This window comes from Oratosquilla oratoria, chromosome 23 (assembly GCF_046742065.1).
Source record: "Oratosquilla oratoria isolate Oo_2021 chromosome 23, ASM4674206v1, whole genome shotgun sequence".
Lineage (NCBI taxonomy): Eukaryota > Metazoa > Arthropoda > Malacostraca > Stomatopoda > Squillidae > Oratosquilla > Oratosquilla oratoria.
Genome location: NC_134799.1, coordinates 4479841 through 4491124, shown reverse-complemented (window position 1 = coordinate 4491124; position 11284 = coordinate 4479841).

Here is an 11284-nt window from a genome sequence, read left to right as displayed (position 1 = left end):
GGGATCATAAACGTGAATATAGATCGCGTAGGAGTCCCAATGGATGAGAAAATTGATAAGCGAGGCGAGAGCAACAAAGGGGAAAAATAGAAACAGGAGGAAAAGGCAAAAAGAAAATGAAGGTGTGGTTACGGCGAGTCAAGAAGAGTGGCAATTATGGATTATCGATGTTTCCGCCATTGTGGGACCAGATGAAAGAAACGTACTTATTATTAGGGGTTATCTGGGTAACACGTTGGACAAAAGCAGCAACTTTAGCGTGAAATATGGTCTTCTCTGCATTACATTTTGGGCAAACGTGCCGGCAGGTCACGTGGTCCCGTCGCATGACAACTGTCAGAGACCTTACTGCACGGAGAGTGTCCGCAAATTTTGGTCAAATATTCAAAAAACCGTCCTAGAGCGATACCTTGACAATTTACCTTTGATGATATGTTGTTTATTCTTCAGGAAGTATAATGACACTATATTTGAAAATATTTCAATTGCAGAAACATGAACTGTACTAAAATTATATTCAGGACATTCAAGCATACAGACATATAAAGAGAAACTGAAATTATCACTGATCGGGCAACAATAATCGATCTCACCTCGAGAGCTGGGGGTTATAGGAGATGTAGTCATAACTAGTAGACTACAACCCACTGCTATAAAGGTTACTCTGGTTGTTAGACGTATGATTTAAGTGAAGTTAAAACATTCCTTGGGTTTCATCTCTCATATTAAAGTATAGCTTCCTGATGAAGCGTTTGAAATTGAGTAGATGTTCTACTGTTCAGCTTGTATGGTCGACCAGTGCCTGCGTTGGGATATTTGCTGTTGAACGACCTCACTGTAATTACTGGAACTGACAGAGCTGCCTGTGAAGTATGTGATGGTCTCCACGGCTCTGGAACCAAGAAAAACAACAGCTCTCTCTCCTGGATTTTACGAAATCCAGAAGGGACGAGAACCACACCGGGGGACGAGAACCACACCGGTGGAGTTGGTATAGTAGGTTTGGGAGTGTGGCAAAGGAGATCGATCACATCCTTGTTACTACATATCAGTGTTTCCCAAACTTTTTTTTAGGCGACCCCAGTATGATCCTCATGATATGACCGCGACCACCACTAATCTATTTGTATATGTGTTGATATGACTAGTTGTTGACTGTAAAAAGTAGGGGACAAGTATAATCAATATATAAGAACATAAGAATAAAGGAGACTGCAAGAGACCATAAGGCCTACACTAGGCAGCTCCGTATCCATCACCATCTGTCGTCCCCATCCATAAAGTTGTCTAATCGTTTTTTAAAACAACTGATAGTTTCAGCGCTTACTACATGGTTTACTAAGTTTATTCCATTCATCGACCACCCTATTAGTAAACCAATTCTTGCCTATTTCCTTCTTAAATCTAAATTTGTCCAGTTTATACCCATTACTGCGAGTCCTGCCCTGTTGTTTTATTATGATGACCTTGTTTGCATCTCCCTTGTTATAGCCTTTGATCCACTTGAACACTTCTATTAGATCACCCCGCACTCTGCGCCTTTCCAGAGAGTGTAAGTTTAGGTGCCTCAGCCTCTCTTCGTAAGGCAAATTTCTGAGTCCATGTATCATTTTGGTCATTCTTCTCTGTACTGATTCTAGTGAATTGATGTCCATTCTGTAGGACGGAGACCAAAACTGTACCGCATAGTCAAGGATGGGTCTAACTATCACTAGATAGAGTTTAATAATTACCTCTGCACTTCTATTCGTTACCGTCCTAGCAATGAAACCTAATGCTCTGTTAGCTTTATTTCTGGCGCTAATGCACTGTTTCCTGGTTTTAAGGTCCGGACTTACCAGAACTCCCAAGTCCCTCTCGCACTCAGATTTGTCTAAAAACGTGTTATCTAAGATATATCTATTTTTGGGGTTGTGTAGCCCTACGTTTAACACGCTACACTTAGAGATATTGAAGTTCATTTGCCATTTCTCCGACCATGTTAACAATTTATTAAGATCATCCTGCAGAATCTCTGCGTCGTCTCCTGACCCAATTAGGCGTCCTATTTTAGTGTCGTCCGCAAACTTACTAACATCACTATTTATCCCATCGTCTAAGTCATTTATGTACATAATGAACAACAATGGACCCAAAACCGAGCCCTGGGGGACCCCGCTAGTAACATTGCCCCACCTAGATTTTATTCCATTTATGGTGACCCGCTGTTTTCTCTTACTAAAAAGGGTAATGTAAGGTTACAAAAGACAAAGTTAACATCATTGAATTTTACTATAGCAATATGAATTTGTCTTGGCGACCCCAGGGTTGGGAAATAGGGCAATAAAGGATCCTACAGAACTGCAGAATTTACCAAGCCATGAAGAAACTCCATTTCAAATCTGTTGCGCAAGTGATCGATGGCAGGGCAACTGATGGATAACTGGTATGGATTGTTATAGTGTTCGCTAAGCCGAATACTTTGAGCGATTGTACATAGCTGACTCTCCAAACGGCCATTTTTCTCTGGCTGGTGTTCGTGTGACGGTTGCCGAACCACAAAGAAACGAAACTGCACCTTTTCTGAGTCAAGTTAGAGAGTGTAAGTTGGGTGGAAAAACATTTTTCACGTGGAAAGTCAGCGTGGAATGCAGGATGCAAGCCTACATCCGTGGGTTACATGCGGTAATGTGTCATTCAGCTACCCGGTACCAATCTATCTGACTAGAAAATGAGTTGGTGTTACATTGCTCAGTTTTCCGGGAAAAGTTTTCGCCCATTAGTTGATAGTACGAACTCTTTCTTTTCTGTTAAAACTGTAGATGCCTGAGCCGTCTGGATTCACGCCCGGTAAATCAACAAATGATTTGTTCCTGGCGCTTCGAGTTCTTGTTAATTACTGATGTGTTTTATAGCAAGGGTTGCTCGCAGTCTGTGTTGAGCTCAATAAAGGCGTTCGATTCAGTGCATCGTGGGGTGTTCTGGAATCTTCTGTAGATCCATGGGATGCCTGCGGGAATTTTTGACCCGATGTCCAGTCACTACTCAGGAATAGAGAGTACTGTGAAATGCGTCCTCGATTTAAGAAGTCTTCATCCCATCATTTCTCAACAACTGCATGGACTAGGTAGTGGATAGAGTTGCTCATCATGGTTTTTGTTGATGATACTAAACTTATTACGTGGTCATTGAAAAATCTCCGCGTTACTGCGTATGTGTATACTGCTGACCGCTCTATGGAAATTGAAATCGGTAATGCATTGACGGAAATGCACCCCAGATTTTTCGGTAACGCACTACCTTTCAGGTGGTAACGCGCCCAGCTCTGGTTGAAAGTCTTAGTTGCAGCTCCTTGAACCACTTCACATGAAGGCGAGACTGTCTTGCCAGGTCTCCTGGTCCAAGGAGGAACCATTTGCTGGATTACATAGTTTAGTATCAGTGCACGTGGTGAAGACATTGATGTCTTGAAAAGCTTCGCTTACATTAATATTGTGGTCAGGGGTGCAGTGCCAAAGGCCTGGAGGACATAACAAAAGCCTGCCATTCCTACCGTCTGATATCATTAACTTGTTAGTAATTCCCGTGAAGCTTAGTCAAGGCATGTTACCAGTATAACTCGTGAAACTGTGGGGAATAGTGTAGGCGTTTGAATAAAGCAACGCGCCTCCCGGCGTGTGCTCCATACTGATGGTAATAATAAATTATTACCAACTCCTAGGTCGTACCAATGTTTCGTGGTAATACTTTCTATGAGCAAAATACTTCAAAGAAAACTTTAACGGACTGACTTTAAATTTTTTGACTTGTCTAATGAGTAAATTTATTTATTCAGTACAATGTAATCTTGATTGAGTGTATTACATTGTTCCATTTTTATCACTGTTTACTGATTTTCAATTTAAGCAATAATTTGTATAGGAAACCAATTGTCGTTGCATTAATTATTGTTATTATTATTGTTTTGTTATAATTATTGTAACTGTTATTGGTTCTATCATTATAATAATTATTGTTATTATCATCATCATTATTATTATTACTATTATCCTTGTCGTCGTCGTCGTCGTCGTCGTCGTCGTCGTCGTCGTCGTCGTCGTCGTCGTCGTCGTCGTCGTCGTCGTCGTCGTCATCATCATCATCATCATCATCATCATCATCATCATCATCATCATCATCATCATCATCATCATCATCATCATCATCATCATCATCATCATCATCATCATCATCATCATCATCATCATCATCATCATCATCATCATCATCATCATCATCATCATCATCATCATCATCATCATCATCATCATCATCATCATCATCATCATCATCATCATCATCATCATCATCATCATCATCATCATCATCATCATCATCATCATCATCATCATCATCATCATTATCATCATCATCAATATCGTTGTCATTATCATTATTATTATTAATACTTTTATCATCATCATTTTTATTATTGAACAAGTGCCTTTAAAGTACAGTTTCCTGATACCGGGTCCTATGGCCTAGGCTTAGGAGTCCCTCCATATCGGTTTGTCGTCTGTGTGTGGACAGATTCTATTCCTCCACAAACACTAGATATTTCATTTATGTTTTTTTCTATAATTAGAATATTCATTTGGTGTTTACCATATGCTGTTTCATTAATATGTTTCTTTCAATTTTCATCTGACTACTTTGGAGAATTTAGATTGTGTTTTACACAGATACTGCAGGTTATCTACTGTGCATTATACCACGTTCAGCCAACGAGGTCCTCGTTTTTGAGACAAGAAAGAAAAATCCACAATCACTATTGATGTATTTGATTAATTTATCTGTGAATCTTTCTTTCAGAAAGATGATGGTCACAAACAGGAGGAGCTCTCCTATCAGGGTAAGTAAGACATATGGAAATATTTCTTATCTCTGCATGGAGACACAACGCACAGAAGTGAGAATCAAGCAGACATTGTAGGAGCGCGGCGATATATTTCAGAAGTAATTTGGAGGAATGATGTCAACTCGAGAAGTCACAGTAGAAAGATAGGGAGTCATCTGGAGTGATCACTAGTTCCTAGTGCTGACAGGTCGCGGAAAGGCAGGATTTGTTTACTTGATGAAGTTTGAATTATAACTGGAGATCATGATGATCATCTGGGACCGACCACCCGCGCTCACGAAATAGGTGTCTGTGAGAGTGGGAAGATCAATCTTTAGAAAAATGGAGGGGCACTTGTGTATAAAGGTGACTGTAGCCAATCACTCTTTTTTGAGTTCTGTGTAGGGCATTTGTTGTGGCTTGGGAGGTTCGTGAAGGAACTGGCATCAAAGTAAGGTCTCCTGGAGTCTGGTGCCTGTTTTCGATCTGTTTGCCTTCAATAGAAAGGGGAAATGATTGTTGGAAATTTAGTGATAGGATAGAAATTCGAGACTTTTTTTTAATGAGGGGTCAATTGAAATGAGAAGATTTACTATGAAAGTCGGACAAAGAAGCGAATTTTGTTGGAAAAAAGTGTAATTGTTTACTATTATGATCGTGAACATGTTTGCGCGGTGTGTATGGTGGTATTGAGGAGTGCGTTGATTTCGCTTTTCGCGTGGGAATCGGAACATATGCATATAATAATGTATACATTAGATGAAACATATCGGTGTAGATAAAATATTTCAGGGCTGAGCAACTTTTTTTTCCTAGCGCGGGTGCCATATGAGATTTGTAAGCCATGTCAGAATGAATGGATGAATTCAGTGAAGGAATTTCTATTTGGGTCGTTTTTGCCTTTACACGCAATTCTAGCTGTCATAAAAAGTCACACAGTTCAAAGGCGCAAAACTTAACATAAAATAAAAAATAGACAAATAATTTTTAATCTCACACAGTTTTATCAGAAACTTACGTTTATGCTAAATATGCTGAGTGGCAGGCGTCACCAAGTTTTGATCAAATATTCTTCGTGCGGTCACGGGAAACGAAGCAATTACTTCGGATGACTGGACTTTTTGTGGCATGACATTTATATTCTATTTATATCTAAGTTTGAACCCCCATATAACTGAACATGGATTTTGCTCACTAATGATTTTTATCATTTAAGAAACATGAAAGAATATACAGAATTATGGTAAAGGACTCCTATCTGACCGTCACTAGATGATAATGATGGTATTTACAGACGAGTGGAGGGGAGATTGTCTCACAAGACAACAAATATTTTGTACAGAAATGAAACAATTGAGATTGTAGATTTGAGTACACAACTCAGCACAGTCTCGGGCATTAATGGTCCATTGGAGAACCAGCTTGGTAAGGTCCCATTTTCTATTTATCTTTCTTATGATAAATGATAAATAACCAAGGTCAGGAGTCAGTGAGTACAAGACTATATTCATATGCACAAAAACACGTGAGCACACCAACATCTGTTATATTCCCACACCTGTGCAACATTGTTTCTATGGGCGTCTAAAGGTCGTGGTATATAATACGTATTCATTGTTTATGTGAGAAGTCGACAACCCGCTCAGACAAGTGGACACGAGCCGCATCCTCTTATGGGTTTTATATACAGACCAGTGGAACTTTGCTTCTATCCTATCCGTGTGTGTATTCACCTTGGTCTTTGGATCACGTGTTGGACTCGTGATCAACAGCTATTTCCCTCTCGGAAGAGAGCTCAGAGCTCGTATGACCGATTTATGGGTAATGCTAAGACTGTGTGTGTGTGTGTGTGTGTGTGTGTGTGTGTGTGTGTGTGTGTGTGTGTGTGTGTGTGTGTATTTGTGTTTGATTCAAAGATAAATATTAAATCAGCCATCCTGAGTCCACTGCTGAACAAAAGCCTCCTTCATAGCATCCCATGATCCACACGACCGCGCTAACCTTTGCCATGTCACTCCTGCAAACTTCTCAAACTCGCCTCTCTACCTTCTGTCTGGTCTTCCTCTTCCACGCTTCCCACCTCGCGGCGTCCACTCAGTAACACACTTGCTCCATCGCTCAATGTTTGATTCACCATGGTCTTGAATCACATGTTGGACTCGTGATCAACAGCTATTACCCTCCCGGATGAGAGCTCAGAGCTCATATATGCCCGATCTATGGGTAATGCTGTGACCTCACACACACGCATACACAACTCTCCGCCCACGAGAGTTGGAGTAACGGCTCGCAGCACAGCGATACTGAAATTATTTCAGCCCTGGGCGGGATTCGAACTCGGACCTCTGGGTTAGCAGTTGCGAACGTTACCATTGCGCCGTGTGTGTGTGTGTGTGTGTGTGTGTGTGTGTGTGTGTGTGTGTGTGTGTGTGTGTGTGTGTGTGTGTGTGTGTGTGTGTGTGTGTGTGTGTGTGAGAGAGAGAGAGAGAGAGAGAGAGAGAGAGAGAGATTCACCATGGTCTTATATCACGTGTTGGACTCGTGATCGACAGCTATTACCCTTCCGGGTGAGAGCTCAGAGCTCATATATGCCCGATCTATGGGTAATGCTGTGACCTTGCACACACACACACACACACACACACACACACACACACACACACACACACACACACACACACACACACACACACACACACACACACACACACACACACACACACACACACACACACACACACACACACAATTCCTTGCCCACGAGAGTTAGAGTGCTGGCTCACAGTGCAGCGATGCTGAAATTATTTCAGACCTGGGCAGGAACCGAACTCGGATCGCTGGAGTAGCGGTTGCGAAGGATACCAGTGCGCCATCGCGCTGTATGTATATGCGTGTGTGCGCGCAGGGGCATTTGTGTCTGTTTCTGCTACGTTGTATTGATCCAGTTGTAGTATACGGAGTTGGTGATATACTCATGGGGTCCCGTCTCTTTATCTCTGTTTACCAAAATTGGCCTTCGTTTGACTGAGGTTGATGATCTGGGCTATATTCTTTAACTTGATCCACAAATTGACGCATATGTGTGGAAAGCTGTGCTTTCTAGACTAGTCTAGTCTAGTCCCCCCCTTCGTATTCGCAAATACTCAAAATGGGGATCAACATTTTCCGAACACAGTATTGCATTTTACAACGTTACGAAAATTCTAATTTCTTTGTTTATTTGTTTACCTATTTGCTTATTTATTTATTTAATAATCTATTTATTCAGTATCCTACTTAAATATATTCATCTATTTATTTGTTTGTTCGTCTATCTATTTTTCATTTATCTATTCATTTATTGATCAATTTGTTTACTCAGTTATCTATTTATTCATTTATCTATTTATCCATTATTATTTTTCTGGGAGCATCCTGTATTGTAAACAGAGGTGACCCAAAAATGGAACCCTGAGCAACTCCTCTCGTTGCATAGCCATTCTCTCAGTACCAATTATTTAATACTTAGAGATTCATCTCTACTCATCATCATCAATTGGGAGCATACGCCAGGAGGCGCGTTGCTTCACTCACGCCGACCAAGCTCCCATGCAGTCACCCTTTCCACTCTGAACAATTCTTGAAAGGTTCGACCAACTTGCCCCAGTTATGAATTCTGTAGGCGCCCTCTTCGTCTCCTCTATCAAGCGTTGTCTCTACTCAAAGAACATAAGAATGAAGGAGACTGCAAGAGGCCATGAGGCCTACACTAGGCAGTTCCATGTCCATTACCACCTGTCATCCCCATCCATAAAGCTGTCTACCCGTTTCTTAAAACAACTGATAGTTTCAGCGCTCAGTACATGGTCACTAAGTCTGTTCCATTCTATTACTAAAGCAATTCTTGCCTATTTCCTTCTTAAATCTAAATGTGTCCAGTTTAAACCCATTACTGCGAGTCCTGCCCTGTTGTTTTGATACAAAGGATTACAAAGGCGGAGCATGCCGACAGGAGACCTTTTGATCCATATCTAGGTCGGATGCAAGGGAAAAAAAATCATATTAATAATAAATTAAAACTATAATAATGTAAATAACAAATAAAATACGTAAATAAATGCATAGGTATAGTTGAATAACAAACAAACAGGTAAATAGTAAATGATAATAAATTGACATATAACTAATAATAAATGAAAATCAGACAGACAAAATTATAACAAAACAAAAACAAATAATATGATGACCTTGTTTGCGTCACCCGTGTTAAAGCCTTTGATCCACGGTTTGGGGTCCCTTGTTGTTCATTATGTACATAAACGGCTTAGGCGATGTTAGTAAGTTTGCGGACGACACTAAAATAGGACGCCTAATTAGGTCAGGAGACGACGCAGAGATTCTGCAGGATGATCTTAACAAATTGTTCACATGGTCGGTGAAATGGCAAATGAACTTCAATATCTCTAAGTGTAGCGTGTTAAACGTGGGGCTACATAACCCCGAAAATAGATACAGCTTAGATAACACGCTTTTAGAGAAAACTGAGTGCGAGAGAGACTTGGGAGTTCTAGCGAGTCCGGACCTTAAAACCAGGAAACAGCGCATTAGCGCCAGGAATAAAGCAAACAGAGTATTAGGTTTCATTGTTAGGACGGTAATGAATAGAAGTGCAGAGGTAATTATTAAACTCTATCTAGCGATAGTTAGACCCATCCTTGACTGTGCGGTACAGTTTTGGTCTCCGTCCAACAGAATGGACATCAATTCTCTAGAATCAGTACAGAGAAGAATGACCAAAATGATACATGGACTCAGAAATTTGCCTTACGAAGAGAGGCTTAGGCGTACAGTGCGGAGTGATCTAATAGAGGTGTTCAAGTGGATCAAAGTCTTTAACAAGGGTGATGCAAAGTCATTATATTAAAACAACAGAGCAGGACTCGGAGTAGTGGTTATAAACTGGATAAATTTAGATTTAAGAAGGAAATAGGCAATAATTAGAATAAACTTAGTAACCATGTAGTTAGTGAGCGCTGAAACTATCAATTGCTAGAAACGATTAGACAACTTTATGGATGGGGATGACAGGTGGTGATGGATACGGAGCTGCCTAGTGTAGGCCTTATGGTCTCTTGCAGTCTCCTTCATTCTTATGTTCTTATGTCAAGCACCTCTATTAGATCACGTGTACTAATATTCTTCTCATCTTTCATCTTCCACTTTCTCATCTTCCACTTTCTCATCTTCCACTTCTGTGACTCCACCTTTTCGGCGCCATAGTCCTTAAGGAGAGAAGCGCTGGGTATTAGCGACAAATTAAGAAATACTCCACCCAGAGCAGCGTTTCCCAATCTGGGGGTGCTGAAATCAATTATAGGGGGTGCTGGGAAGTGATGCACACAAAAATCACATTGATATGTGTATCACTTATTACCTAGTTGTGCATATTTGACTTTTTCTATGCTATCTTATTTTTATAGGGTGTTCTTGTTTCTTCTACAAACAATATTGTCAATTTGTTTCAGTTCTAAGGAATCAAGAAAATAAATCATCAAGCAGTACACTTCACTTTCTTTTATCCTTCTAATAACAAGATAGGGGAGCTGGACTGCTTAGACATGACAACAGGGGGTGCTATGGTCGGAAAAGGTCGGGAAACGGTTACCTAGAGGCTTCGCCAATCAAAATAATCTCTTTACCTTTGTTCGATCAGTTTTGCTAGAATTCTAGTCTGTAGTTTCTCGGGATGGGACAGTATCATAAGGCAGTTTCAAAACCTAGATATATTAAATCTATGTTGTTTCTTTGGTCCTAGTTTAAAATAACTGCGTTGTAGAATTGTAGTAGGCTGCAATGGTTAAAATAGTTGCTACTTAAGTTGTGTTCAATATAATCTCTCTTGAGTGTTGCCGTTATTTTCCTATCTATTATTTTGTTGTCGTTGTAACATTTGAGAATTTCCATTTTCCCCACATCCTCGTCCGGCCATAACAACTTTGTTGTATAATTTCTAATATATATATATTTTCCGAAGTTACTGCATGCTAAACGTCGAGCCCTGATGTGACTATGAGTTTGTTTGTTTTTACATTCTTTTCTTTTATTTTGTTTATCACCTAATTTGGATCACACATTATTTGGAGATTTTCATTTTGTGAATTGAAGTTACTGTGCAATCCAACACATGTATTCTCTTTCGAATGTTGAAGTTGATCGATCCTTGACTCATTAGATACCTCTTTTATATATATATATATATATATATATATATATATATATATATATATATATATATATATATTCTTTGGTTTAACTTGTTACATTCTATTTTATGCATTAATTTATCTGTCTTATATAATCTATTTCATCTATCTATTCGTCTATCTATCCTTTTATGCTTATATTCATCTGTTTAATGTATCATCTTATTTATCTACCTATTTATTTATC